The sequence below is a fragment of the Tamandua tetradactyla genome, chromosome 1 (assembly GCF_023851605.1).
Source record: "Tamandua tetradactyla isolate mTamTet1 chromosome 1, mTamTet1.pri, whole genome shotgun sequence".
NCBI lineage: Eukaryota > Metazoa > Chordata > Mammalia > Pilosa > Myrmecophagidae > Tamandua > Tamandua tetradactyla.
The window spans coordinates 196,182,543-196,195,935 of NC_135327.1; the positions used below are offsets into that span (position 1 = coordinate 196,182,543).

General features: G+C 37.6%; 1 protein-coding gene and 1 pseudogene across 15 annotated transcripts in view; one reads left to right on the forward strand and one right to left on the reverse strand.

Moving 5' to 3' along the window:
- The window catches only part of PRKAG2 (protein kinase AMP-activated non-catalytic subunit gamma 2), a 614,065-nt gene that overhangs the window by 512,026 nt on the left and 88,646 nt on the right, over positions 1-13,393 (reverse strand). Inside the window, exon 4 of one of the 15 annotated variants that reach the window (XR_013171090.1) lies at positions 10,622-10,770. The exons of the other annotated variants lie outside the window; for them this stretch is intronic. The gene's annotated coding sequence lies outside the window, so the exon portion shown is untranslated. Of the gene's footprint in view, positions 1-10,621; positions 10,771-13,393 lie in introns of those variants that run through there. 15 annotated transcript variants of the gene reach the window in all.
- On the forward strand, positions 2,558-2,847 carry LOC143674559 (small integral membrane protein 14 pseudogene; annotated as a pseudogene).

The following is a 13,393-nucleotide window of genomic DNA, read 5'->3' on the forward strand; positions in this document are numbered from 1 at the left end:
CTTGAAAGAAATGAATCGAGAAGCAAATCACACTCTTGGATAGGGAGACTAAGTATTGTAAAACCACCAGTTCTTTCAAATTATTATATAAAGTGAACAAAATGAGTCATATCACCCCCCACAGGGTTTTTAAAATTTTGAATGTGTATCTTTAAAGTTTGTGCAGAAGCATTAATATAGGAGAAAAGCCACTAGTGGTTTGGGTGGGAAAAAGGTATAATGAGGGGAGATTTTCTCTCCTAGATTATAGATATTATCCAGGTATAATAATAAAAAAGATGTTACTGGGACAGCAGGAAATTTGCAGGTCAATGAGATAGCTTAGACAACCCATCAAATACATGATAATGTGATATATGATGATTGTGACATATTAAATCAGGGGTGATTATTTAAATAATGTGGCTGAGAGGGTAACACTGGCTGCTATCTTTAAGCTGCTTTCAAAGGCCAACACTGCTTCTCCAATGCCTTCCAAAATGGGTTGTAGTATTGGAAAAGAAGAAAAAGCCATGAAACCTCTGGCTTTCAGGGAGATGAAATAGACCTCATGGTGGGAACTCATGCTTTTCTCTTCCATTAAAATTAATCTGTGGGAAGGAACTCTGGAAAGTCATTATCAACTCTGCATGAACAGCATTACTCCCTTCTAGAAGGCTTTGCATTTTAATAAGCTTTACTCTGCAATGTGAAACAAAAAGAGGAGCCTGTGTTAAAGGACTATAGAACACTTTTTGCAGGGTGGTCTTTGCCCCAACACGCCATACCAACCTCTGAAACTCTGCCTTGCAGAGGTATGCTCAGGCCAAACAATCAGCAGGTACTATTTATTATTTAAATCTTATTGTGGTAACATATGTACAACACAAAATTTTCCATCTTAATCATTTTTTGAATGTACAATTCAGTGGTATTAATTAATTTTACAAAGGTATGCTATCACCACCACCATCCATTACCAAAACTCTTCCATTACCCAAAACGGAAACTTTGTACCCACTAACTTCCCATTCCCTGCTCCCTCCAGCCCTTGGTAACAATTAATCTACTTTCTATCTCTATGAATTTGCTTATTCTAGATATTTCAAATAAGTGGAATTGTACAATACATGTTCTTTTGAGTCTGGCTGATTTCATTTAGCATAATGTCTTCAAGTTCATCCAGGTTGTAGGATGCATCAGAACTTCATTCCTTTTATGGCTGAATAATAAGCCATTATATGCATATACCACATGTCATTTATCCATTCATCTGTTGATGGACATAAGGTTACTTCTTCTTTTGGGCTATTGTGAATAATAGTACTCTGATGTATAAGGGTCTGTTTAGTGTACAAGGACCTGTTTGAGTCCTTGTTTTCAATTCTTTGGAGGGTGTATCCTTAAAGTAGAATTTCTAGGTCATATGGTAATACCATATTTAACTTTCTGAAGAACTATCAAACTGTTTTCTGCAGCAGCTGCACCATTTTACATTCCCACCAACAATGTAGGAAGGTTCTAATTTTGTCACATCCTTGTCAACATTTGTTGACATTGTTGTTGATATTCTGTGTCCCAGAAAATGCCATGTCCTTTTAATCCATTCTTGTGGGTTTAGATCTACTGTGGGTGGGACCTTTTGATTAGGTTATTTCAGTTGAGATGTAACCCACACAATTCAAGGTGGGTCTTAATCCTTTACTGGAATCCTTTATGAGAATAAATGAGAGAAACACCCAAGAAGAACTTAGAGAAAGAAATACCCAGAGAAGTTTGCAGAGAGCTCAGACAAAAAAAAAAAAAAAGACTAGATTTTCCTCAAGCAGCCTTTCTTCAGAGAAGATATCTTCCTTAATTTGGACATTTTCGCAGCCTTAGAACTGTAAATTTATATTCTAATAAACCTCCACTATTAAAAGCCAGTCCATTTTGGTATATTGCATTTTGGCAGCTTTAGCAAACCAAAACATGGTGTTACATTGTGGTTTTGATTTGCATTTCCCTAATGACTATGTCAAGAATCTTTTCATGTGCTTGTTGGCCTTTGTATACCCTTTTTTTTTTTTTTTTTAGTAATTTATCAATACAGCTATGTATTACTAAAGTCCTGGTAATTCCCAAAGCATTCTGTGAACCAGAACTGCCTCAACAGACTGATCTGCTTTCTCATGACATGTTCATGAGAGCAAATGCATTCACAGCATCCAGTTCACTATTCAAGTCCTTTGCCCATTTTTAAGTTGGGTTTTTTTTTTTCATCTCTTTACTGTTGAGTTGTAGGAGTTCTTTATTAATTCTGGATTTATGATCATCAGGTAGTGTTTTAAGTTTGCAAAAAAGGGAACAATTTCCAGGAAACTGACAGTAAAATTTCAGATCTGAGATTCGGGTCTCAGGGCTAAGAGTGACGTGGCTAATGGAATCAAAACAGAGGAGGAGGAAGCTCATGATGGTGAGAAGCAACAACAACGGCATCTGAAACAGCCACAGCATTCCAGAGGCTTCCAACCTCCCCGCCCCATTGGTTGTTCTTTGGGCAGATTTAAACAGTTACGTTCAATTAAGCTGAGTAATCATGTCAGAAGGTGAACTGGATGCTGTGAATGCATTTGCTCTCATGAACATGTCATGAGAAAGCAGATCAGTCTGTTGAGGCAGTTCTGGTTCACAGAATGCTTTGGGAATTACCAGGACTTTAGTAATACATAGCTGTATTGATAAATTACTATGATCTTGATGGCCTGGATGGTTATTGCAACAATCTTGTTCTTACTGAGGCCTCCTAATCTAAGAAGATTCAACCTACCTGAAAAGCCAACCAGTCCTCATAATGGATAAGAGCCACCAGCCCCTCCTGTGGACTAACTTTGCAATGTGGGAATTGAAAATAGTTAAACACCTTGCATGATCAAAGGAATGAAGACAACCAGGAGTCCTCTTAAGCCCATTATAACTATTTTTCCTAATGTATCTGCAATCTGGATGATATTGTTTTCATGAGCTTCTAGAAATTTCATTGGCAAGATTATTTTCTCTGCCTTGTTATTGCCATTCTTATTTACATTATATTTGAGTAAGTGATATTTCAAAAAGTTACATAGGACATTTTTTGGCTGTCCTAAACTTAAAACACTCTACTCATTCTATTTGTAACTATGATCATAATTCTGGGGATGATTTCTGGCCTGACTGAAGGAAATCTGAGATCACTGCATTTAAATATTTCAAATAGTTTTGAAAGATTTAAAAATTGCTTTTTTGCATAAGGTATTTATAAAGTTAGTTAGACTTGTCTGAGATTATATGAATGAAAATTAGAACCACACTGTATGTACATTTACCTTGACAGTTTATTTGTGGCTACAAGTTTTTTCTTGTTCTTTGGACTATGGCAGCTCTTGAATATTTTATAAATTACAGCTGAAATCTGTATCAGCTACTATAACTGGCTTATGTGACGACGGTAGGAAAAGAAATGGTTAAGTTTTTACACCCATTAAAACATGTTTAATATTTAAAAAAAACTTTAAATAAACATGATTGATCCATATGGTAGGTGTTTACCATTATATGACATTGATAAACTATGGTATTTTAGCCTTACAAAAAAAATTAACTCTGCCTTTGCTGGGTATAATTGATACAATAATAATTTAAGCTATAATTTATTGTTAAAACAAGTGCCTCTCAAGAAGCTTCTTTTCTATTCTAACACTTTTCTGTTAAAATGAAATTATCTTATAGCTGTATTGGGGGGCTGTTGTATTATTGACATCTGAGTGCCCATTTACTCATTAACTGCTTTTATTTTGAAGAGAAATGTTTGAGTCTCTTGTTATTCTTCTGACTTAAGCTTTTTTTTTTTAATGAATTCTTAGTTTACTCCAAGGGAAAAGGAGGAAAATGAGAAACAATCAAGAATCTTTTTCTCACCCCTTATCATTCCTGTCTTGGTAATGGGATAGATTGGGATGGGAAGGAGAATTAGCATAAGTAGCTTGAAACATAAAAAAAAGTAAAAGTTGCATTGTTTTGCTCAGTTTGAAAAAAAAATTAATATAATTACCATAAAAAATGTTCTGTGTGACCTATGTGGCTATTGAATTTTTTCCTTACAAGTAACTGCAGGCTACTTATGAGGCTAGAAGACATTTTACTGCTAACGTAAGGATTTTTTCCCTAGATCAGTCTATCTTTTCATTGTATAGTTCTGAAAACTCACTTGTATGAATTGAATAAATCTCTCCCTATCATTGTACTGTTAATAGAGCCTCTGATACAGTTGTGTGACACTTATGTAGGTTTTTATTCCCCCTTCAATATGATTACATTCTAGGCCACAAACATTAAGGGCATCGTTTCAGTACATAATCCAATATTAACTGCTTGCATTCCTTCTTGTGTATCTTGGCTTTTCACACAACTTCTTTAAATAATATAATCAACTCTTAATTATTTGTGCCTATAGCAGAGAAACACAGGTAAGTCAGATTCTGGATAAATTAATAGAACACCACAGATGGAAGGTTTATCCTCTTGCTGAGACCTTCCGGAAGCCTTCCCAGCATACTGATAAGTGTTTAAGGCAGAAAAGGCAACAGCTTCAGATGGAGAAAAATCCAATGGCATTCCATTTTTCTACGCTTGCCCCCTGAACTTTGAAGGCTGGCCTTTATATCCAACAATCTATTCTCTAAGCTGCCTGAGAGCCATTCCCTGGCAGAGATATATGTCTATGCCTCACAAATAATTGAGAATTGGTTTTGGTTTAAGAAATAGCTGTTACTTGGAAACAGAATGTCTAGTGTTAGATAGACACCTGGAAATCTGAATTCTTATTTCTAGTCCTTCATTTCTGTCACATATGCTTAATATTACTTGTAGAATTTTAGCCTTTTCTTATATGAACCACCTACTTAATTAGTAATGAAAGTTCTTATACTTGTCTTGTTCATTTGCTTTTAAAATTTCTCTGCCTTCCTGAAAAGATAGTCTGCTGTACATAAAGTATTCTTGTTAGTGTATTTAGCAATTTATATCATTCTATTTAACTCTTGGTTTCTACATGTGGCTTTTTTACTAAGAACATTATTAAATCATTACTTGGCTTTGTAAACATTCACCTCAACTATGGCTAAAATCCTTTTAAAAATAACCCAGAAAAAGAAAGATAAAGCTCCACATTTAAAGTCACCTTTGGTTCTTAAATATTCCACAAAAGCCATTAAGAGTTTATTTTGTGTTTGAGTTATTCAATGTTCTTTTATACAAAGTAATTTTTTGCTTTCCATATGGAAAAAATTAATGTTGGAAATGTTTATAGTAAAAGATTTTATCATGTATCTATCCAACCACAATCCCATAGTCAGTAAATCATATCTTTTAGTACAGCTACTCCACGTTACTTTTTGTGTCTTTGTAGTATGTGATGTAATAGTGTTTATGGAATTATAGACATCTTACATTTTCAAAAGAACTGAAGAAGTCTATCACTGTAAACGAATATTGTGCTAAAATTTGACTAATTGAGCTTAAGACACAATACAGCAACTTAAGGAAAAATGAAAAGAGTTTACAGTTAATGGATTAAATTGTTGTTACAATAGGTATAGTCTTAACATAATATTTCTAAATGTAAAATTATAAAGTATTTGATATCATGGCTGATGATTACTTTGTAAAAAACAAAAGTGGTCATGAGACATACTACATGTTAATTGCTGCTTTTAAAAGTTTAAATTATGCCAAACAAATCACGTCTGTGCCATCCAGGGTGTATTGTTAATCTGTTACTGAGTAATTGGATTGGGATAGAGGGTTTATACTACGCATTTTTTATTAATGAAATAAATAGAAAACATTAGTAACAAAATATTTTCAGATCTGCATCAGGTAAAACTGTGATGATAGCTTTCAACAATTAATTACCATCATTTGAATTATTTCTGAATAATTTGCTAATATGAGATTGCTTTTTTCGCTATTTAGAGCTTTAAAATCTATGGCACCAGATCTTTCTCTTTCACACTGAGTATCAACCTTAGGGATTGGGTCAATTATGAATGTAGGCGCTCTTAACTGTGAAAAGTCCTGAGATTTGTGATATGGAGGTAACTACCAAAAGAATCACTTTGAAAGTTTTTTTTTTAAATAAAAACTCTTTGTTCAATTTTTGACTCTTTAAACAATTTGACTTTTTAACCTATTAGACTATTTAAGCTACATTTGAGTATACTTTTGATAAAAAAATAAATGCAAACTAAAATTAAAAACAAACAAACAAACAGTGCTTCCCTTTCCCAATTCTGGCCTCCTACCTTCCAGCTTTCTGTTGTCTTAGGGACAATGTCACCCATAGACAGAAGGCTTTTAGTCCTGCTGGTTTTAATTGCCTCCTGGCCGTAGTGGCACAGGGACTATAAGATGCAGAAACAGCACCAGGTGGTTTGACCAAAGATTGAAGATTATATCTTCACTATACCCTGTTCAGCCAATGGGCTTAGTTAAAGGACTACCTTTCATTTTTAAAATGACAAATAAAAATGTTAACAGGAGTCAAAACTTTAAAGAATCCTAAGTAGGAATTCAGCATTAACAACTTAAATAGGTGAGGATGTTGCTATTACTGTTTTTTAAATCTAAGTCTTCTCCAGCCACCTAAAAATTCATCACTTAAGAAATTACGGTCCCCTTTCCCAACCATTTTAGTTTGCAAGGCTGCTGAAAGCAGACACCATGAAATAGGTTGGCTTTTAACAACAGGAATTAATTACCTTACAGTTTGAGGCTGTGAGAATGTCCAAATCAAGTCATCATGGAAGTGATGCTTTCTTTCCGAAGACCAAAGACTGGCTGCCAGTGATCCTTGGTTCCTCTGCCAAATGGCAAAGCACCTGGTGAAGTGTGCTGGTCACACCTTTCTTTTCCAGGTGTTATTACTTTCAAATCTTGCTTCTGTGACTTTCTCCATCTTTGTCTGAACTTTGCTGTCTTATAAAGGACTACAGTAAGAGGATTTAAGACCCAGGCTGAATTAGGTGGGTCACACCTTAACTGAAGCCCCTTGGTATTCAAAACATCCTACTTACAGTGGGCCCACATCCACAGGAATGGATTAACTTTAACAACGTGCTTTACTCGGGTACATTCCGTTTCAAACCACTACACCAACTGTGGTAGTTAGGTTCAGTTGTCAACTTGGCCAGGTGAAGACACCTAGTTCTGTTGCTGTGGTCATGAGCCAATGGTACGTGAATCTCATCTGTTGCTGATTACATCTTCAGTAGGCTAGGAGGCGTGCCTGCTGTAATGAATGATGTTTGACTTAATTGGCTGGTGCTTAAATGAGAGAGCTCAACATAGCACAGCCCAAGCAGCTCAGCATACCTCATCTCAGCACTCGCAGCTCAGCCCAGGCCTTTGGAGATGCAGAAAGGAATAACCCCGGGGAAAGTTGTTGGAACCCAGAGGCCTGGAGAGAAGGCCAGCAGAGATTACCCTGAGCCTTCCCATGTAAGAAAGAACCTCAGATGGAAGTTAGCTGCCTTTCCTCTGAAGAACTAATGAAATAAATTCCCTTTTATTAAAAGCCAATCCATCTCTGGTATGTTGCATTTCGGCAGCTAGCAAACTAGAACACCAACCTAGAGACTATGCAAGTTTCAGGCTTTTGGAACACCCTACTCTTTTATTTTCCTGTCTCAAATTTAGCCAGTAAGAGCCACATGAGTTAGTGGTCTGATATCAGCAAATCTATGTCAGAACCTGAACTCTGATAGAGAAAAATCAAGACCAACCTAATACTAGTCCAACTAATTCCCAATAATATGTAGATATTATGGAGTATGGCCCAGGATTGATTGCACTGTATGAATCCTTTTACCCTTCCTCAAATTAATACAATAAGGTGAAACTGGGTTAATAAAAGTCAGTACACCTTAGTTGTTTTTCTGCAAAAACCTGTGCTATACTACTTGCCCCGGTGGGTTTTGTGAAGATTCATGAGGTCGGGCATGATATGCACCTACCAAAGTGTCTCCTATATGTTAAGGGAAGGCCCTGAACTCTAGTATTAGACTGGATTTCCCGGAACTGCTACCTGATGATGACAATGACTCAGCCAAGGATTTGAATACAAGTAGCTTATTTGGGAGGTGATCCCAGGAAGAGTGTGGGGAAGTGAGTCAAGGAAAGGAAGGAAGCCAGTCTGGGATCCATTAGTAAGCAAGTTTCTATTGAAGGCAACCAGGGCCCCATTGTACTGTGATCTTTGGGGGAGGGTGAGTGGATCAAGCCTCAAAATTGTACCTAAGGTGCAAGGAAGCTAACTGACATCCTCCAACTCCCATCTGCTCCTAGAGGTGCAACAATGTGCTCAGCAGCATGCAGAGAAAGAGAGAAAGCCTTCAGGTTGAAGACCACAGGTGCTTGAAGTGCAACACTTTCATGGAGAAATGTGACTATGGACAGGGTATCAACAGCTTCTCCTAAAGTTCTTTACTAGGATAATTTTCTCTAATTAACAACAGCTTAAAAAGGCTTAATATAAAGTAAAACTATCACTGTTTGCAGACGATATGATACTATATGTCGAAAACCCGGAAAAATCCACAGCAAAACTGCTAGAACTAATAAATGAGTACAGCAAAGTAGCAGGTTACAAGATCAGCATTCAAAAACCTGTAGCATTTCTATACACGAGCAATGAACAAGCTGAGGCGGAAATCAAGAAACGAACTCCATTTACAATTGCAACTAAAAGAATAAAATACTTAGGAATAAATTTAGCTAAAGAGACAAAAGACCCATACAAAGAAAACTACAAAAAACTGTTAAAAGAAATCACAGAAGACCTAAATAGATGGAAGGGCATACCGTGTTCATGGATTGGAAGACTAAATATAGTTAAGATGTCAATTCTACCTAAATTGATTTACAGATTCAATGCAATACCAATCAAAATCCCAACAACTTATTTTTCAGAAATAGAAAAACCAATAAGCAAATTTATCTGGAACGGCAGTGTGCCCCGAATTGCTAAAAGTACCTTGAGGAAAAAAAATGAAGCTGGAGGTCTCACGCTGCCGTACTTTAAGGCATATTATGAAGACACAGTGGTCAAAACAGCATGGTACTGGCATAAAGATAGATATATCGACCAATGGAATCGAATAGAGTGCTCAGATATAGACCCTCTCATCTATGGACATTTGATCTTTGATAAGGCAGTCAAGCCAACTCACCTGGGACAGAACAGTCTCTTCAATAAATGGTGCCTAGAGAACTGGATATCCATATGCAAAAGAATGAAAGAGGACCCGTATCTCACACCCTATACAAAAGTTAACTCAAAATGGATCAAAGATCTAAACATTAGGTCTAAGACCATAAAACAGTTAGAGGAAAATGTAGGGAGATATTTTATGGATCTTACAATTGGAGGCGGTTTTATGGACCTTAAACCTAAAGCAAGAGCACTGAAGAAAGAAAGAAAGAAATGGGATCTCCTCAAAATTAAACACTTTTGTGCATCAAAGAACTTCATCAAGAAAGTAGAAAGACAGCCTACACAATGGGAGACAATATTTGGAAACGACATATCAGATAAAGGTCTAGTATCCAGAATTTATAAAGAGATTGTTCAACTCAACAACAAAAAGACAGCCAACCCAATTACAAAATGGGAAAAAGACTTGAACAGACACCTCTCAGAAGAGGAAATACAAATGGCCAAAAGGCACATGAAGAGATGCTCAATGTCCCTGGCCATTAGAGAAATGCAAATCAAAACCATAATGAGATATCATCTCACACCCACCAGAATGGCCATTATCAACAAAACAGAAAATGACAAGTGCTGGAGAGGATGCAGAGAAAGAGGCACACTTATCCACTGTTGGTGGGAAAGTCAAAGGGTGCAACCACTGTAGAAGGCAGTTTGGCGGTTCCTCAAAAAACTGAATATAGAATTGCCATACGACCCAGCAATACCATTGCTAGGTATCTACTCAAAGGACTTAAGGGCAAAGACACAAACGGACATTTGCACACCAATGTTTATAGCAGCATTATTTACAATTGCAAAGAGATGGAAACAGCCAAAATGTCCATCAACAGACGAGTGGCTAAACAAACTGTGGTATATACATACGATGGAATATTATGCAGCTTTAAGACAGAATAAACTTATGAAGCATGTAATAACATGGATGGACCTAGAGAACATTATGCTGAGTGAGTCTAGCCAAAAACTGAAGGACAAATACTGTATGGTCCCACTGATGTGAACCGACATTCGAGAATAAACTTGGAATATGTCATTGGTAACAGAGTTCACCAGGAGTTAGAAACAGGGTAAGATCATGGGTAATTGGAGCTGAAGGGATACAGACTGTGCAACAGGACTAGATAGCAAAACTCAAAAATGGACAGCACAATAGTACCTAATTGTAATGTAATTATGTTGAAACACTGAATGAAGCTGCCAAAAAAAAAGGCTTGATATAAAGTAGGCATTAGCAAAAGGATTTGTAATAGGGTTCAAAAATTTACTCTTCATATGAAACTCCCTTCCAGAAGAGAGGACATTAAATCAACAGGATAGCCCTATTGGAGAAAGAGTAAGAAACTATAAAAAGAGGCTTGGATGCATGTGACCATAAGAGGTGATTAAAACAGGACACCTGGGGATCCTGATGATACCTGAATATGGGTTCCCAATCTGTCGACTGCTACCCTATAAGTCCGCAGAGTCATTGTCACAGGTTCAAGGACCCTTGTGCCTATAGACTGTGTAAAAAAAATCTTTACGTCAGAAAGGTGAATTAATCTGTTTTCAGATTAATTTAATTGTAATTGTAACATCATCCAAATTAATTTAATAAAAGTCTGTCTTCATTTAAAGCAGCATTTTAAAAAATCATTTTTACTAAAAGTACAACTGGTAACAGGGAAGTGTCCATGAACGTTTTAATGTTATGGTGTCTTCACATTTGAAGAGTTTGGGAACCATGGCTGTGGGCCTTTAAAAGAGAACATCCACTCCCTTCCCCACCCCTACTCCTTTAAATAAGCTAATTACCATAGCAAATCATGATAGGAGCGAATAACTCACTCCCACCCACCTCATGAGTTGGTCTCTGTCACAGGAATTACTACTATCTTACATTTTACCTTTTCTGACCCATGTCTTCTGAGTAGCTCCGGATTTCATTTGCCTTCCCCATTCATGTCCAATTCCATGTCCCCAGTGCACGTCATAGGCTCTGCAAGCCTGTCAACTTGTCCCGGGAACAGCCTGCAGATTCATCCTTGCCATCCTCCCTTGGGTATGGTTCTGGCATTTGCTTTTCAACACTACCTTCTGGCTATGAGAGAGAGGCTCCCAACCCTGCTCCCCTTCCCTACTTATATATGGTAATCACCACCCTCCAAATTTTTCTTAAGGAGAAAGGAGAGGGCAGCATGTTTTGTAAGGGGATTGTAGGTCAGGAAGCATTCTGAAAGGGTGTCTAGGGTGAAGGCATATCAGGACACTATTTGTCTGTTCAGGTTCTCTCAGAAGTAGGGTTTGAGACAAAGAACTTGCAAGTAATTTATCTGGGAGATAAACTCTAGATGCAGGAATGAGAGAACCCAAGAAAGACTACAGAAAAAGAGAAAGCACCATAGGGGTATATTATCAGGGTCACTGCTAAGTGCAACTGGGGTAAGTGTTGATTCTTCTGGAAGCTCTAGAAAGCACAGAGAATGTCTCCTAGAATCCTTTGAATGGAACATTGTTTACCAGCTGCATTCCCTCCCCACCCCATCCCCAAGTGGCTGAAGGTTGCTCCTGAGACATTAAGTTTTCAGTATTTAAAAGCTGAGCTTGTGTAGATAGCTGCAGAGGTAGCTGGCAAAGCCCTGGGGCAGTATAACAGGCCCTCCAGAAATCCCACTCTTCAGGTGGAACTGGCTCAACAGGGAGCTGAACCTGAGCTCACTTGGAATTGGCCTTTGCAGCCGCAGTTGAGCTCAGAGTTGGGCAAATGGGCTGTGGGGCAACCAGAGGCACCTGCTATGCTGCTTCTTGTGAGAAATGTTTGAAGGAATTGAGGCTACTTAACCTGGAGGAAAAAATACCAGGTTTATGATAAACGTTTTTCAGGAAACTACAGGGTGGTCTGGGTTAGATACAACAGTGTGACTGGATCTATTAGATGGTGTTTGCAAGCTGCAAACTATATACCAATATATATGATATACCAGAACTGAAACACTATTTAAAAGGGAATTTAATAAGTTACAAGTTTACCATTGTAAGCCTATAAAAATGTCCAAACTAAGGCATCCAGGTAAAGGTATCTTAATTCAAGGAAGGCTGATGGGTAAGGAACACCTCTGTTAGCTGGGTAGTCACATGGCTGGCATCTGCTGGTCCCTTGCTCCTGGGCTCCATTGCTTTCAGCCTGTGTTCCTGTGGGGGTTCCTAATTTTGCTTCTCCAGGGCTGGCCTTCATCTCTTGGCTTCCCTTGGCTCTCTCCAGGTTCTGACTTGCTTAACATCTCATGACTATGTCCGCTGGGCTCTAAGCATCTTGAAATATCTGTGTCTCTGTTTCCCAAGGGTTGACATCTCAGTCAGCTCTACTCTGAAGTTCTTGTTGGTTCTCTTTCTGTTGGCTCTGTGATTTCTTCAAAATGTTTCCCCCTTTAAAGGACTCCAGAAAACTAATCATGACCCACCTTGAATGGGTGGAGTAACATCTCCATCTAATCAAAGAATACACCCACAATTGGGGCCATCACATCTCTGTGGAGATAAGCTAACTAAAAGTTTCTGCCTTTCAGTGTGAAACAGGATTAAAAGAAATAGTTGCCTCCATAAGATTGAATCAGAATTAAAACATGGTTTTTCTGGGATATATAGTACTTTCAAACCAGCACATTCCACCCTGTGGAACCCAAAAATAGACATGTTTTTTTCCACATACAAAATACATTCTCACAATATCACAAAAGCCTTAAACCATTTCAATAACAATACAAATATAATACAAAGTTAAAACTGGTACGAATCTCATCAAAATCTGTTACAGGCATGGTCTAGTCTAAAACAAAAATTATCTTCTGACTCTGGACCTGTAAAACTCAGAACAAGTTATCTGTTGCCAATATACAAAAGAGGGATAGTCATAAGATAGATGTTTCTATTATCATATGGAGAAATCAAAAGGTAATAGGGGTCACTAGACCCAAACTATTCTGAAACTTGTAGGGCAAACTCCACTGGATTTGAAAATCTGAGAGTCATTTATTCTTAGGGCTTTAGAAAGTGGCAGTCTCACCCCTTCCAAGGGTCTATGCAGTGGTTTTGCTCTCTCCAAACACTGAGGTGGCTGCAATCTTGGGGGACATTGGGGAGAACACC